The sequence below is a fragment of the Callithrix jacchus genome, chromosome 2 (genome assembly GCF_049354715.1).
Source record: "Callithrix jacchus isolate 240 chromosome 2, calJac240_pri, whole genome shotgun sequence".
In the NCBI taxonomy this organism is placed as follows: Eukaryota; Metazoa; Chordata; class Mammalia; order Primates; family Cebidae; genus Callithrix; species Callithrix jacchus.
Window position 1 is genome coordinate 152,478,671 of NC_133503.1, and position 17,454 is coordinate 152,496,124.

The 17,454-nt window shown below is 43.1% G+C and overlaps 2 long non-coding RNA genes and 1 pseudogene across 3 annotated transcripts in view; all 3 read right to left on the reverse strand.

The window, feature by feature from the left end:
- Window positions 1-5,650, reverse strand: part of LOC144581602 (uncharacterized) — a 49,219-nt gene extending 43,569 nt beyond the window's left edge. For both annotated transcript variants that reach the window (XR_013532638.1, XR_013532639.1), the window contains exon 1: window positions 5,540-5,650. This is a non-coding gene — a long non-coding RNA (uncharacterized LOC144581602). The remainder of the gene's footprint in view (window positions 1-5,539) is intronic.
- Window positions 1-17,454, reverse strand: part of LOC144581603 (uncharacterized) — a 146,512-nt gene that overhangs the window by 108,613 nt on the left and 20,445 nt on the right. The gene's annotated exons all lie outside the window — the stretch shown is intronic.
- On the reverse strand, window positions 601-2,523 carry LOC118151630 (sal-like protein 4 pseudogene; annotated as a pseudogene).

Consider the following 17,454-nt stretch of genomic DNA (forward strand, 5'->3'; position numbering starts at 1 on the left):
TGGAGTTCAGGAAAAGGAAGGCATCTAAGAAGCGTGAGGAGGACATTGACAGTCCTAAGGCTCCAACTGAATTTTATGTATTTAACACACATACTGACTCCCTAAGGACTCATATAAGTCCAGTTGAGGCCATCCTACTTAAGGTTCTAAGGTTGAAACAATTTTACAACTTTTTTTTTAATTACATTCAAAAAAACAATAACATGGAGACAGGGTTGAGGCATATAAAACAGGTCCCTAAATACATGACAGACCTTGTCTCTATGCCCAAATACAGTTACCATAGAAGTATCAGTACCCCTCTACCGTCGATTAGGCTACATAGTTGTCTTTTCCACTGCTGTTCAATAAGTTCCAATGGTTCTACCTTGAAAGACGTAACGGTCTTTGGAAAAAGTCATTCTAGGTTGTAAAAAGGTTCTGTGTATACAGTTTGTCACACATAACAAAGCTTCTTTCCAAAATTAAAAAAAAAAAGTCTGTGTTTTGGTATTTTTTTTTTATTTTTCAATTTTTTGCAAAGCAACAAATAGCAACAATTGTGATTACAGAACTTGCCTGAGGTTGTGATCACAAGCAGCGTAAACATTATTTGCATATCAGTAAGGAAAACAAACCAGGAGGAGATGAGTTCTTATAAGAAAGCAGATTCTAGAGATGTCACTGTCTGCATTTCTCCTTCCATGCAACTTCTCCTTTACTCAAGGCTGTCAGTAACACCTGGTTTTTCCACATCTTCACTGATACCTGACTGGGAGCCATCCATCTTGGAGTAGTCGAATATGCTACAGCAGCATCACGGCACTGGCGAACTTCTTCTGACGGATGGGGCACGAATGCTGCCTCTTAATGGATGTGTTGGTTCGGTGAACCCTGAGGTATGTCTTCAGGTTACCTTAGGTAGAAATGGCTTGGCGACAGATCTCACCCTGGAATGATCTCTCTCTGGGTGAGATCCCTCAGGGTGCATTACTGCACCCTGAGGGAGTTCTGGCAGCTTAAGACTCGGTGGCAAATGAGAGATTCGTTGGAGTCCATGGTCCCCCTCCCTTGGAAGCCACCAGTCCTTGGGGAATTATGGTTTGGTCCCACCCCAGGATGTGTGGATCCACCCTCACTTTCTGGAGAAGGTCCAGGCTGCAGGATGCTTGGCAGGGGGGCCACCCATGAGGTCCTTAGTCTCCAAAGAGGGATTCTCAGGTAGCCCTATAGAGGGGCTTGCAAAGACAGGGTTGCTGTCTAGAGAGATTCAATTCATCTACGGGGATGGTACAAAGAGTGCATGGGGGATGCCATTGCCTGCTGCCACTTTGTCCTGGAACTTGGCGAACAGCTGGGGGTTTGCCTTCACCTGGGGATGTCAGCGAAAGTGAACCTTTAAGGTCGTTTTTGGTGGGAAAGCGATGACCACAGACAGAGCACACGAGGGTCTCTCTCCAGTATGGGAGCAGAGGTGGATCTGCAAGGAGCTATCAGCCCCGAAAACCTTGCTACAGCACTGACACTTATGCTTGCAGAGGACCGCCTCATCATTGGGTTTGACATCTACCGCGGAGGTGTTCGGTGGCTTCTCCTTCCCTTGGACTGGCCTAGCGCCACGGTAGAGAAAGGGCTCTAAAAGGGACCAAGCCCGAGCCTAAGGATGCAAAGCACTGGGGAGGCGGTGGCAGAAGGAATGTTGGCGTGAGGTAGCCTAGCTTGTTTCAAGGCGTCCAGAGTTAGATCTTGGCTTCCAGCATTCTGGCTCAGCAAAGCCACAGCTGCATAAACCCACTGGGACATGTGGCAGCCCAAGGTCTTCAGGGTGTCGGCCCCGTCCCTCTGGAGTGCAGGCGTGGGAGGCCCATGGGTTCACCTGGTTGCAGATCTGCTCCAGGAGCTGGGTCTGCTGTAGCTGCTTCTGCGGCTGCAGGCACAGGATCTGCTCAGGGATGCATGGGATGCTGTTGGCATCAGGCACAGGGGCAGGCAGGGCATGTGCACTCTGCTGATTCACCACCACCTTGGTGCCCCATAGTGTCCGCAAGGTCACGTAATGTTGGCCACTTTGCCTTTGGGTAAATAGCTTATGTCCTGGGAGTGGCAAGGCCGTCTCCGTCTTTAGATACATCACAGACTCCGCACCATCTCCTCCATGTCCCCTGAGCTGCCACCGCTCTCCCTGTGACCATCCTCACTGCTTAGACTGTGACTGGTGGCTCAGTACAGCTCCCAAGAAGTCTTTTGAAGGCACTGGACCCTCACCGTCATTCATGATGAAGACAGGTGGATTCTTAGTGCAATTTTTCTTATGTTTCATGAACTCAGAGATGCTTAAGACTTGTGTTTTCTCCCGACAAGGCCACTTGGTGTGGCTTGGTCCTCATTTGCCTCGTCATTTCCTAGATGACTGAGCACCAGGCTCCCACACCGTGGGGCTGCATCTATAAACTCCGGGGTCAGCTGCTCACCTTGGTCCTCCTCGGAGGTGATGTCCTGGGTTTTCGCCTGCTGGGGCCTCAACGTGATGCGAGGAACCAGGCATCAGGAGAGCCACAGCTATTTGGGAAATTTACCCACCTTCCCTGCTCATTTTCATTCTGACTTATCTGGATACTCCCTCTGCCCCCAGGAGAATACATTTCTGCACTGCCAAGAACATGTTGCGATTTGAGAATCTTTCTTTAACAAAATTCACATCTTTATGAAAGGTTTTCCATTACAGCAGAAATCTTCCTGGCTATAGCTACCTGACTGCCACCTTCTCCCAACCCCCCCCCGCCACCATCCCGCCCCCTCCGCGCCTGGCAAATCAAAAGTATAAATATCAGAAAAGTAAACCTATAAATATAACAAAGATGTAAAATGGCCAGTTTTGTCATAGGCCAGTTCTTAACATTGAAAATCCTTCTGCCAATGTCCTTTATTTTCTGCTATTATATTAGTTTTTCAAGAGGACACAGCAGAATACAGAAAAAAACTCAGATCCAAAGGACTCTTCAACCAACAGTGATCTTGGGACACTATCTAGTTTTCTCTACAGCTGGAAAAGGAGACCTCATGTGGGTTTTCACAGCTTCCTTTAAAATGCAGGACTATGACTCCAAGCTCTCAAAATATCTGGAGAAAGAACTGTGAGCATACCGGAGAATTCACTGAGAAATCTGGCCTCCAAGGAGAACAAATTATGATTCCCTAAAAAGAATAGGAATGGGCACCTGGGAACTGGTGGCTTTCTTTCTACGAAAGAAACTGTTCTGCTTTTTGAGTAAGACAAGACAGAACCATAGGTGAAAATCTATACATACTACTAAGAATGAATTAAACATTCATATCAGATATTCTCTATAGTATTATATCTCTATAAATATATCTATTGATTATCCTAAATCACATTATTCTAAACAGACAGGGGTTTTAGCTAACAAAAATAAGCTTTTAAATTCTACATAGAATAAAAGAATTCCTTCTTAGGTAGTATCCTATTTCCACATGCCTTAAAATTGGATCTTGGAAACCATGACTCTCTTACCACCCCTTTGCTGGTGCTGGAGACGATTTCAAGTGCAGCTACTGAAAGGAAAATTTTAACTGTGAAGCATTGAAGTTGCCTGGAGCTTCGCAGCTTTGAAGCAGGATCTATTGTTGTTATGTTTTCACTTTCTTTTCCTGTTTGACAACATTTAGACAAAGTTTAAGAAAACAAAAGTAGACAAAAGACAAAGTCCAGAAAGACCATTCAGAACAAAGACTCTCTAGTTCCAAGTCCTTTCTATTTCTGTATAAACTCGAGGCACTCACTGGTCTTCAATACTTGTTTTCTTGACTTGAATTAAAATGTGTCATGCTAAGAATCCAATTACTTGACCAGAGACAAAATTTCATTAGTCACCAAAGAGCAGTAAAATACTGCTGTGTTCAAGGAGATTCAAACATGCTGTCATCATTGCTGAACTTAGAAACAGTCTAGACTGTAACCACTTGTTATCAGAAACCAGTCAGAGAGACTCCTGGAAGGAATAAATTCCTCATATGGCTTCAGTCCCACCTCAGCTCTCAACACCCTCACTCTCTCCACTCCAACCATCAGTTTTATCTCAGTTCTTCAAATGCTGCAAGACTTCTCTTATGTCCAGGTCTGTGAATAGGCAGTTGCTTCTGGATAGAGCATTCGTCTACTCCTCACTTTATTCATTCCTCTTTCAGATCTCATATCAGTATCACTTCCCTCAGGGAGGCCCTCCTGCGTCCCTCTCACAGTGCATCACCCAGCAGAACACGACCACATTAATAATCCATCACTTAATCTATATAGGCCTTGCTAGACTCTGCATTTCATGGAAGAAGGGGCTGTCTCTATTACCACTCTATCCCTGAAACATAGTACGATTCTTGACACTCGGGGACACTCATAAAGATTCACTGAATAAATAAATTGACTGAACACTTAGATGTGTAACTAAGACATAATCTAATTTAACATCGAATTAACATATGACAATTCTATATGGGTTGAGAGAGTCAAGAGTCAACTAGTGACAGCAAGCACAAAGACAGTTAAATATCCACAAGTCTGAAAGCAAGGAAACTCTTCAGCCCTTGACATCAAAAACCAAATATCCATTTGGAAAATTGTGCCACTAAATCAACCAAGAAATGAGGTTGTTTAAAAAAAATGCAAAAAAAGGACCAGACGTGTAATCACAGCACTTCGGGAGGCCAAGGCGGGCAGATACCTGAGGTCGGGTGTTTGAGACCAACCTGACCAACATGGAGAAACCCCATCTCCATCTCTACTAAACATACCAAATTAGCCAGGTGTGGTGGCACATGCCTGTAATCCCAGCTACTAGAGAAGCTGAGGCCGGAGAATTGCTTGAACCTGGGAGGCAGAGGTTGCAATGAGCCAAGATCATGCTATTGCACTCCAGCCTGGGCAACAAGAGCAAAACCGTCTCAAAAAAAAAAATGCAAGAAGTGATCAGCTATAACTCAATTTAAGGAAAGTCCAAGAAGTCGTGTGTAAAGCTTTTTGGTTTGTTCTTGGTTCATTTTCAAAATACCATGTGGGAGTCTTGGCATATGGAAGCAAAAATGATAGGTTAAAAGTAGAAAATGTGCATAAATATTAGATCAGAAAATAAAGGCAAGCAAGGTAAGCCTGCGGAAAGCAATTTTCAGAAGGACTAGAAAAGAACTCTCAGTGTTTACAAGTGACCTAAAAGTGACCTGGAACAGAAATAAAATAAAATAAATGCAGCCTACTTTAGTGAGCATACAGCACATGCTTTTCAAGGTGATAAACAGTTTGTAAGCATTGCCTCTTTAGTCCTCGGAACACCCTTGTAATAAGGTAGGCACCATTCTACCCCCATTCTATAAGCGAGGTAACTGAGGTTCTAAACAGTTACGTAATTTTCCTAGGCTTATACAGATAATGTGAAAACCCATATTCAAATCCAGATTCCTGGAGCTCAAATTCTTAAACTCACTGCACTACAAATTACCCAAATCTAAAACTCCTGCATCCCATTTCTTCTAAATCCAAGTCAACACTTACCCCCGGAGACACTTAGAACCACCCTGCATTGCTTTCCCAAGTGTTCTGGTGAAAACACTCGGGAAGAGTCATTCTCCAGAGCAGCCACAGAGCATGCCACAAAAAAAAGGCAAGGAAGAGCGCCAAAAATCGGTGAGCCAGCTCTGTGGGCACAGCCTCCTGTTGCAATATTTTACTAATACATTCTCCTTCTCACAGGCCCAGAATGAGAATGCATTAGTAAAATGTTTCGGTATTTTTTTTTTAATTCTGCACACGTGTTACTGTGTGTGTGTGCTTCTGTGTGTTTGTGTACATATATATGAGCCTAAATGTGCTAGAAGAATTCACACCAAACTCTAACAGTGGTGATTAATGGGAGTGGGTATGGAATGAGAAGCAGGAATGAAGAGGAAATGTTTCTTTTTAGGCTTCATGCTTCTATCATATTCATAATTTTTACTAGGCAATTAAGTTATATTTTAGTTTTCTTAGAAGGCATCTAGCCCATCTTTCTCCTGGATCAGAGAATGATCTTACATTAATAGCAGCTATGACAGGCAGCACTCTCCTCTTACCCACCTGCAGTGCTACCCAGCCTCCTGATATTTTCCAGGGGATGCTGTCTTCCTTACTTCTGCTGGAGCAATTTCACCACATTGCTTTTTTTCCTTTCTTCACGTACTAACTTCCTCAATCATAGCCACCAAGACCCCATTTAATTTGACTGTAATAAACATATTCTTAACTGCTCTCAGAATACTTCAGGGCACTATGATCTCTTTGGCCACAAAAATTTGACTCTAACTAGGGCTCAAGGATATTCTGCCTTCAAATAAGTGGCCCATACCAGTGATAGCAGTGAGTTCTATCTAGTCCACTAAATTTCATGTCAACTCACCCGCAGGATTAAACCTGAAATTGGCCAGGCGCGGTGGCTCAAGCCTGTAATCCCAGCACTTTGGGAGGCCGAGGCAGGTGAATCACGAGGTCAAGAGATCAAGACCATCCTGGTCAACATGGTGAAACCCCGTCTCTACTCAAAATACAAAAAAATTAGCTGGGCATGGTGGCGCGTGCCTGTAATCCCAGCTACTCAGGAGGCTGAGGTGGGAGAATTGCCTGAACCCAGGAGGCAGAGGTTGTGGTGAGCCGAGATCGCGCCATTGCACTCCAGCCTGGGTAACAAGAGCGAAACTCCATCTCAAAAAAAAAAAAAAAAAACCTGAAATTATCTTTGTCTGTCTTTCTCGTTTCCCAAATATCCAGATTCTGTTTCCCACATTATTATTTTATTAAATATACAATTAACACATGAATACGCTCTTGATAAAAGAGGAAAACCACACAGAAGTATGTCAAAAAAGTAAGACCCCCTCTCAACTTTTTATCTAATTGCGAAGTTATCACTAAAATTGTTTGTGTGCATTCTTCCAAATCTTTTCCAGTGTTTGTAACCTAAGGACACAATATTGTTTTGTGACCTGCTTTTCCATCCTCCACGCCCAATATACTTCAGGTCTTTTCAAGTCAGCACATTTGACTCTGCTTAATTTCTTTTAACGGTTCCCTGGTATTTATGGTGTGACCATATCCTAATTAATTTAAGCACTATGGTATTGATGGAAACCTGAAATATTTCTACATTTAAACTCTCACAAACAAGGTTGCGATGAACATCCTGATACTCTGTATCCATATATACATTTTTTGTTTTCCTCCAGGATGGTTCTTAAAAATAAAATTTTTATTGTCAATTTTGACAAATATACCAAATCGCCATCTAAAAATGTGCCAATATTGTTTCATTCTCAAGCTTTATGGATTTTTTTAATACCTGAAATAAGAAGACAAGCCAAAATAGTCCCCACATTCCTGGTGGAGTATTCTTCCTTTTCAAAATTACCTTACTGCAATTTTCATTCAGTCAACTTTACAATCCAGCTTTCAAGATCCACTAAATTTTTTTGCAAAACAAGAAAAGAATGAAGAACTGAAGTTCTTGATTGCTTGAGTTTTCACCCACTCTGTGTTCCACCCTGTAAGAGAAGCAGCCAGCATGGGCTATGCCATCAGCCTGTCCCGTCATCCATGAGAGCCTAGGGAAATCACAGGCCACTCCATCATTGGTTGGTAATATGGGTTTTGCTACCATAACTTCAGAGGCTTGCTATAAGGACTAGAGATAGTGTCTGAGGGGTTTAAGCTGGAGCAGGTTAAGTATACAGTGGTTTAAAAAAGACAGGGGGACTTGTTTTCACTTATTTTCCATCAACCCCTTCAGGAACCTAGAGTCTAGTGATTTCTCCTCTCCACTCCTCACTCCTCCCTACAACTCCTCTGTGAGAGCAAAGCTCACCCTGACAACAGTCACTACTTGGTGTGCATGCATTAGGGGCTAGGGGCTGTGAAGTATGTGTCTCAAGAATGACCCAGGCCAGGGAACGTGAGCTTTCATCCTCTTCTCCCAGCCACAGACTCAGGCCTTGAACCCTTCATTGTCTTAAAGTGTTCTCCTATGGGACTGTTTTCTCCATCTTCCTATCACTCATTCACTCATTCAGCGAACACTTAGAGAGCATTTGCCCTGTGCCAGGTACCATGCAAAGCTTGGGAGATGCAGTGGAGGCCCAATGTCCACCCTGCCTTCAGGCAAAGGCATGCGTTCCCCTCTCCATTCTTTTGCACAAGCACATTTACATGGCTGTGGTCCAGGATCTCTTTTCAACATGTTTCTCTCTGCAGTCTACCACCATCCTTAGCCAGGCTTCCCCACCTCCCCTGCATTTCCTGCCTCCTTCACATACAGTTGTCATGCTGTGAAACCGTTAAAGGGCTTCTGCTAGCAAGCATCAAGGACACAGCCTTAACAATCGTGTTCTTTAAATCAAATCAGCATCAAGGACATCGAACTGAAGAACCTTATGCCTTAAAATCACCCACCTCGAGAAACGTTGCTGTTTGAAATTATATCAGGACCTGCAAAGCCAAAATAAACCAGCTTTAACCTAAGACAGATGGAACGCTGAGTGTGTTAAAGCAGCTCTGTCTTGGTCTAGGAGTCCATCGGTTTCCTTGTCACCACTTCTGTTAATCAGAACCATCTGTGCTTTCCTAGTAACATATATTAGCTCTGCTTAAGCAGAGCTGGGGGGAACTGTTCCCAAATGCAGGGCTCACTTGCCTGGCAAGTTTAACAAATTAATGTTTGTTTTTCAGAACTCAGATCTGTTATCTCATCAACAGTGCTTAATCTCAGTGTTACCATGGACCAGAGTCCCTCAGGTCCTTCATGGTTGGTTGACCAAGATGAAATAACTAGACGTTCCACCGCGAGATTTTTCAGATGAGGGAAGGTAGACCCAGATGAAGAGGTGAGAGGAGGTTAGTAAAGAGTGTCCATGCCAGAGTTAAACACGATACAATTCTGTTTCCAGTAAATGCGACCAACAATCCTGTCAAGCTCTCGTCTCCTATGGGATGAGAAGGTCCTGAAATGATATCCTAGACTACCTCATAACTTTTCAGTCACACACTGTCATGAGGATAGATTTATTTTGATTATTTAAGACGCGATCCATTTCATTTTAAAATGTCAGCCTTGGCTAGAGATGGTGTCTGCAGTGGCTCATGCCTATAATCCCAGTATTTTGGGAGGCCAAGGTAGGTGGATCACTTGAGGTCAGGAGTTTAAGACCAGCCTGGCCAACATGGTGAAACCCTGTCTCTACTAAAAATCCAAAAATTAGCTGGGCATGGTGGTGGGCATCTGTAATCCCAGCTACTCGGGAGGCTGAGGCAGGAGAATCACTTAAACCTGGGAGTTGGAGGCTGCGATGAGCTGAGATCACACCACTGCACTCCAGCCTGGGTGACAAAGTGAAACTCTATCTCAAAATAAATAAATAAATAAAACTTCAGCCTTGTCTTTGAGTCAAAGCTATGAGAGTGTATAATGGAGGAAGTATCTCTCCTGAAGGGAGACATGGCATGTCCTTATCCCTCAATTGACTCAAGATCATGGCTTCATGCTCTCCCTCCTACTTCTATGGTCAAGAAAAGACTAATGCCCAAATAGCTAAATTCAAGATCCTTGCCCTTTACTTGGCGTGAGTGTTTCTGGAATATATGCATGCTGTGAGAGGAGGGGAAAAGAGAGAGAAAGATTTCATGCACATTTCATTTGTATATGTCTACTTTAAGGTGAACATAGTCTCAGGAAAAACTCATGATTCACTGTTTGTAGATGTCTAAGAATTAACATTTCTAGGTAAAAGTAATGCCACTGGTGATTATTTATGGGGATTTGCCAAATGTCTGTTAGGCAAACCTCTGACACATCAGACTCATTCTCTTAGTAAATGTATTTGATTCAACAAGGAAACTGTGTCCATATATGTATATGCTAGCATGCAGTTGTTCATATCATTGTCTGCTTGTGACATTAAAAGCACACAGCAAACCATGAGTTCAACCTTACATATTATGTAAATAAGATTGGATTTACTCAGTATGACTGAGGGTACTAAAAATAGCATGGCATTTGTCACTGAAAATGCAGGCAGGCAGCTCAGAGTGTTCACTTACAAGTAAAGACACAACGATGAGACACACCACTAGTACCAACCCAAATCAGAAGTGTTCACTCATGGGAAATTTTTTCATAATGAAAGAAAAGAAAGAGCAGCTAAGGTCTGCTTAACAAGCAATCCAAAAAGCCCCGCTCGAAAGGTATTTAATAGTGGGATCTTTTTTATTCTGGTGGCATGATTCAATCTGAGCTAAAAGTACACCTTGAATGTTTCACAGACAACTATGAAGAACATGAATCTAGATTGACATAGAGATGAGTGGGGCAGACGGAGTATGCACAGATATAGAAACACATATGCACACACCAGGATGTTGGGAAATGGGCTTGGGGAGGCCAGAAGACAGGGAAGATAGCACCAGACTGATTTCTTTTGAAGAATTATGGGGAGAAGGAGGTACTGTGGAGTAAAAAGGAAAAAACCCTGCAACAGAGGCTACATTTGACCTTGGCTATTGGTTCCCTTCACCCAAAGGCTGGATCATTGTGGAGCTTGCTAAAAACATCAGGTTGCTGAGTGATCTCTTGCTTTAAGGCTTCTGTTACCATAGGAACCGTCATCCTCTGTTTTCTGAAAAGTGGTTAATAACTGGATTTGAAAGTAATGAGATTCTGTCCTAAACTTGAATTGAGTTCACTTCTGTCTCTGATACTGCCACCCTGGGTATTATTACTGAAAATTCAGAATATCTTGGGAATTAACATCCAGAAAATAACACTAGATCCATTCCAAGAATTGATTCAGATTCCTTTGTGTGAGTCTGTGAGATATGACTACAAAATCATGATGCATGTGTTTGAGTGTGAGTGCCTGTTTCAGCAAACTAACCAGAACTGGCATAAAGAAAAGCACCCTGTGTCTTTCAAAGTAAAAGAGGCATATGTGCTTAGCCCAACACTGCTATCATTGTTGGAAACTTTTCTAGAACTCTCTTTTGATACTACTTTCAGAGCTCCTTTAAAAGCCCCTCTGGGAAATCCATTTCCTAACCTTGTAGACATGTCTTATGGAGTGAATACAAAACTTTATGCCAGTGCCAATGGCCACTGTGATTTCAGAGTGAGAAAGAGTGAACTATTTTTATTTAAACTAGGAGCAGAGGCCACAAACCATCCTTAAAAATTACATCTATGGCCAGGTGTCATGGCTCACGCCTGTAATCCCAGCAATTTGAGAGGCCAAGGCAGGCAGATCACAAGGTCAGAAGATCGAGACCATCCTAGCCAACATAGTGAAATCCTGTCTCTACTAAAATACAAAAAGTTAGCCAGGCATGGTAGCACATACCTCTAGGCCCTACTACTCAGGAGGCTGAGGCAGGGGAATAGCTTAAACTCCGGAGGCAGAGGTTGCAACGAGCTGAGATCGCACCATTACACTCCAGCCTGGTGACAGAGCAAGACTCCATCTAAAAAAAAAAAAAATCCATCTACACACACCTATTGAGATAGCTAACACTCAAAAAGTAGAAAATAACAAGTGCTGGGGAGGATGTGGGAAAATTGGAACACTTGTGCGTTGTTGATGACAACCTCAATGGGGCAGCCGCTGTGGAAAAAGTGTGGAGGTTCCTAAAAACACTAAACATAGATCACCATATAATCCAGCAATTCCACTTCTAGATATATATTCAAAAAATTGAAAGCAGAGACTTAAACAAATATTTGTCCACCAACGTTTATAGCAGCATTTTTCACAATAGTTAAAATGTGGAAACAACTCAAATGACCATTGACAGATGAATGGATAAACAAAATGTGTTATGTGTATACATTGAAATATTACTTAGCCTCAAAAATGAATGGAATTCTAATACAATTACACAACATGGATGAACCTTGAAGACATTATGCTAAGCAAATTAAGCCAAACACAAAAGGACAAATATTGTATGATTCCACTAATATGAGGTACCTGAAGTAGTCAAATAATCATAGAGAAAGTAGAATGGTGATTGCCAGATACTAGGGTGAGTAGGGAATGGGAGTTACTATTTAACTGGTACAGACCTTCAGCTTTGGAAGGTGAAACGGTTCTGGGGGTGGATAGGGATGCTGGCTGCACATAGGGATGCTGGCTGCACAGCAATGTGAATAGACTTAGTGCCACTAAATTGTACACTTTAAAAAGGTTAAAATGGTAAATTTTATGCTATGTATGTTTTACCACAAAAAAAGGTCTATAAAATCAAAGCCAGGAGTATCTTAATTATCTTCAAACCTGCCAATTCTCAGTCAATTCCTCACCTTCACAGCTGATGTACACAGAAGTTCTCCAGGACCAACCCAAACATTTGAAGGTAAAATAGTTTTCCTGGCACTTTTGTCCAGATCCTGGTTTGCACTAATAAAAGAGAAAAGCGGCCGGGCACCATGGCTCACGCCTGTAATCCCAGCACTTTGGGAGGCCGATGCAGGTAGATCACGAGGTCAAGAGATTGAGACCATCCTGGTTAACACAGTGAAACCCCATCTCTACTAAAAATACAAAACATTAGCTGTGCATGGTGGAGAAAAGCAACCTCATGGTAATGAGACTCAGTCCTATGTGACATTACCAGATTTAGCAAACAAAAATATACAGTACCCGCTGAAACCTGAAATTTAGATAAACAACAAATACTTTTTTAGTATATGTATGTCCTAAATGTTGCATGAGACATGGTTACACTAAAAATTTTTGTCATTTAGCTGAAGTTCACATTTAAGTGAGCATCTTGTATTTCATCTGACAACACTAATCCTAAATGAAATTGCTTCTGGCCAACAGCATCATCTCCTGCCTTTAAATACTAACTCAAAGTCTGATGCTGCCTGAGTCAGCTGCACTCAGGCGTAAACCACACTGTTATAAGACCTTCTAGTGCAGAGAGCAGAAAATAAAGCACAGATCTGGTCACAGCTGTTTTCTTCCATTATGCAATAGTCAATATATGTCCAAAATCCACCACTTCAGCCCTTGTCCTCAGTCTTCGGGTTAAGTCATAATCCATCCTGCCCCTTAGCTCAGCTCTCCATGAGGTCTGGAACCTAGACCAGCCTGGTGGATTGTATCAGTCCTCCCTAATTTCTCATTAGATTTAGAAATAATACACTGAAAAGCTTTTTATCATATCATTGCAAGCTCTTTCATCTAAATATGTCCATGATCGTTTCCAGTGACAGAAAGGCCATTTTAAAACTTTCACAGCCAAGTTTTTCTGTAAATGCACCTCCTGTGTTATTAAACAGTGTAATTGTCAAGTAAACATCATGAAAAGGACATTAGAATCTTCACTTTGTATCTAAAGAAACAGAACAGTCACTGGCTTTCTCAGTCAATAGTTCACTCTAAATCCATCACTTACTTCTCTCCACCTGCCTTTCCAACCCCCAGGATGCTTCTTTCTTAAAATCTGGTGTCCTGGGCCAGCTCAAGGGACGCACATAACCCTTTCTACAAAGCCTACTGCATTCTCAGTTCCTCAGAGCAGAAATATGCAACTCAATCCAAGAAGTACTCATAAGACAGAAGCCACCACTAACTGAAGCCAAGGAGCCAAATTATTAAGACATTGTCACTGCCCACAAAGTACTTATAAACTCAGGATGTTTGCCTGTAAGCTTCTGACCACACCTTTTACACTTTCCCCCACTGCTTTCTATTCTTTCACCTAGTCCTTTCCATCCAGGCATTTTGCTGGGATCTAAGCATGGTCTGCCTCCCTTTTGTCCTACATTCTCTTCCATGGTTCAACTTTTATGTTTATGTTGTGTCTGCCAAACTCTCCTACTCTGCCCTAGACCCAGATTTTCCAAATTCCCACTGGACATCTCTATCTGGATATTTATTCCATGGTCAACACACCTGAAACCCAACACATATTCTTCCTCCCCAATTCTTGTTCCTATACTTCTTACGTCAAGGATGCCACTATATTCCAAACAGAAGAAACTGAAACTCTCCCTCCTCACCCCTCCACACAACCAATTACAATACCCAGCCAGCTCCACTCCCACAGTGGCCCTCATCTCCGCCTCTGCCCCATCCTACTAGCCATGACTTGGTTTTTTCCTTGTCCTTGCACCTGCATGCCACAGTTGTTGTGAACTGTCCCCCTAACCTCCAAACTCTCCCTTCTCAAATCCATCCTTCAGGTTGCTACCAGACTTACCCTACAATCACAGTTAAATCACACTACCCTCCAACTCGAAAACCTGCAGTGTCTCCACATTACTAGGAGAAAAAAATCCTTGGAGTAATATTCAGGGCTCTGCCATCTGGCCTCAGCCTCATTTCTAACTCTTTCTCCCACTTCATTGCCCCAAGTATCCTACATACAAGTCACACAAAACCTTGCATTTTTTCCAAATTTGCTCATCTGGCCTTTTGCTGAAGGTGTCTCCTCCTTGCAGACTGCCCCTCTCTCCTAGAAGGAGCCCAGTTGCTTGAATCAACACATCTTAATTCAAATGCACCTGTGTCATATTGATCAAATTACCTTTACTTCAGTTTCCTTACCTTTACGATAGGGACAACAATTACATGTACCATGGAGTTTTTAGAAGGTTTAAGAGAGAGTACATTTAAACAAGCTTAGTACAATGCCTAACATGCAAAAATTTTAGGTCCTGTCGTTGTTATTGTTTGCAATTTACCTATATTTATCAACTACTTACTTGTTCTTTCAGGCCCCAATAAAATGTCACCTCCTCACAGAAACTTCCTCAATTGCCTTAGTCAAAAACCCTCATTAGCTCCTCCTTCCACCATTCATCAATAAGTGTGTCACTCGAATTGACACATTTTTCACACTACTTTTCACTCTAATTCATTCTTTATAGGTACATCCTCCCAACTCTTCCCCCACCCCTACTCCCACCCCACTCTCAAGCTCGGCCTCCTGTTAATGTAGGGCCTTTTGGGGCTCCAGCTAAACATTTTCAATTTAGTACCAGAGGATCAAAAGAAAGTCCTCCATTTCCACACCTAAGCCCCTGCTGACAACACTTCTCTCAATTGTACTTGAGGCTACAGAAAAACTTTTCATTTTCTATTTTTACTCCAGTTGCTGTAATAAATGGCTAGTTATACTTCATTTTTCTACTCTTGGAATTGATCCTTAATTACACTAAGCTCTTACCTAACAATTGCTTTTTAAAAAAAAGTTGGGGGAGAGGGGAGAAGATGGTGCTGTAAGACCAACTCAGGATTGCAGCTCCCAATGAAAGCGCAGATGGTGAGTGGATGCCACATTTCCAGACGGATCTTTATTGCTCACAGATCAGGAGATTCCCAGGTGTAGAAGCCCCATGTGCCGCCAGCGTGGCTGTTTGGGCCGGCGTGGCTGTTTGGACCAGGGCTGCAGCACAGCAGCACTCTGTACAAAATACACTGGTTTGGTTGCCCTGTTAAACCGACAATTGGAGATTTTGGAAGGCAGATTAGTACATTCATCTGATTAAATGGGACTTAAACAGAAAGCCAGGCCAGGAGATTCCCAGGCAGCAACGTTGTTCCAGGCAGCACAGTGGGTCACTGCACAGGAAATCACACAGATCCCAGCGCCCTTTCAGCAGGCGACTAGAACACCTGGGAGAGAGTCAACCATTCAACTTAAAAAAAAAAAAAAACAAAAAAAAGGGCTCTGAGGCAGGGAGCCAGGTGATCAGGCTCGGCAGGTCCCACCCCCACAAAAGCAAACAAAACAGCAATTGGAAACGCTCAGGGTTGAGAGTTTCATGGCAAGCACAGCTGAACCCAGGACGATGCAGCTCAGAGAGGGAGGGGCATCCGCCATTACTGAGGCACTCGACCCCTAAGGAGGTACTCTGCCATTGCAGACACAGCCTGCCATTGCCGAGGCAACCCGCCATAACAGAGAGAGTCCGCCACTATGGAGGCGGGCTACCATCACCATGGCAGCTCTAACCACACCCATATAAACAGGACTACAGGGAATTACACACAGCAGCAGGGCAGAGCCCACAACAGCAGGGCAAAGCCCATGGTAGCAGGGCGGAGCCCACAACAGCAGGGCAGAGCCCAAGGTAACAGGGCAGAGCCCACAGCAACAGGGTGGAGCCCATGGCAGCTCAGCATAGCCACTACAGGCAGGCAGTGATTAGACTGCCTCCTTGCTGGGCAGGACAGTGCAACAGATACTCATAAATAAAGCCCTAACTCCCTGGGACAGAGCACCTGAGGAAAAAAAGGGGCTTTAAGAGTTCTGCTGCAGCAGACTTAAACGTACCTGCCTAGCAGCCCAGAATGAACAACGGAGCTCACAGCTCAGCACTTCAGGTCCTATAAAGTACAGACTGTCTCCTCAAGTATAAAGTACAGACAGTCTCCTCAAGTAGCTCCCTGACCCCCATATATCCAAAGAGTTACCTCACAAAGGACTGATCAGACTGACATTTGATGGGCATCATTCAGGGACAAAGAGAGCAGAAGAAGAAACTGGTAGCAACCCTCATGGTTCCGCAGCTGCTACAGGTGTACCCCAGGCAAGCAGGGCCTGGAAGGGACCTCAGCAGTCCTACAGCAGAGGGGCCAGACTGTTAGAAGGAAAACTAAGAAACAGAAATACTTCATCATCAACAATCTGGACGTCCACTCAAAGACCCAATCAGAAAATCAGCAACTACTCAGATGACAGGTGGATAAATCCACAAAGATGGGAAGAAACCTCCCCAAAGCTCAAAAAGGAGGAAAACACCTGAAACCAGAACACCACACCTCCTACAAGGGACCACAACTCCTCACCAGCAAGGGAACAAAGCTGGATGGAGAATGAGTGTGATGAAATGACAGAATCAGACTTCAGAAGGTGGGTAATGAGAAACTTTCGTGAGCTAAAAGAACATGTTCAAACTCAATACAAAGAAACTAAGAAACTTGAAAAAATATTTGAGGAAATGATAACAAGAATGGACAACTTAGAGAGGAATATGAGTGAATTGAAGGAGCTGAAAAACACAACACGAGAACTTCACGAAGCATGCACAAGTTTCAACAGCCAAATTGACCAAGCAGCAGAAAGGATATCAGAAGTCGAAGATCAACTCAATGAAATAAAATGAGAAGCCAAGATTAGGGAAAAAAGCACAAAAAGGAATGAAAAAAAGTCTCCAAGAAATGTGGGACTGTGTGAAGAGACCTAATCTACTTTTGATAGGTGTACCTGAATGTGATGCAGAGAATGAATCCAAGCTGAAAAATACTCTTCAGGATATTATCCAGGAAAACTTCCCCAACCTAGCAAGGCAGGCCAATATTCAAGTCCAGGAAATACAGAGAACACCACAAAGATATTCTGCAAGAAGAGCAACCCCAAGGCACATAATCGTCAGATTCACCAGG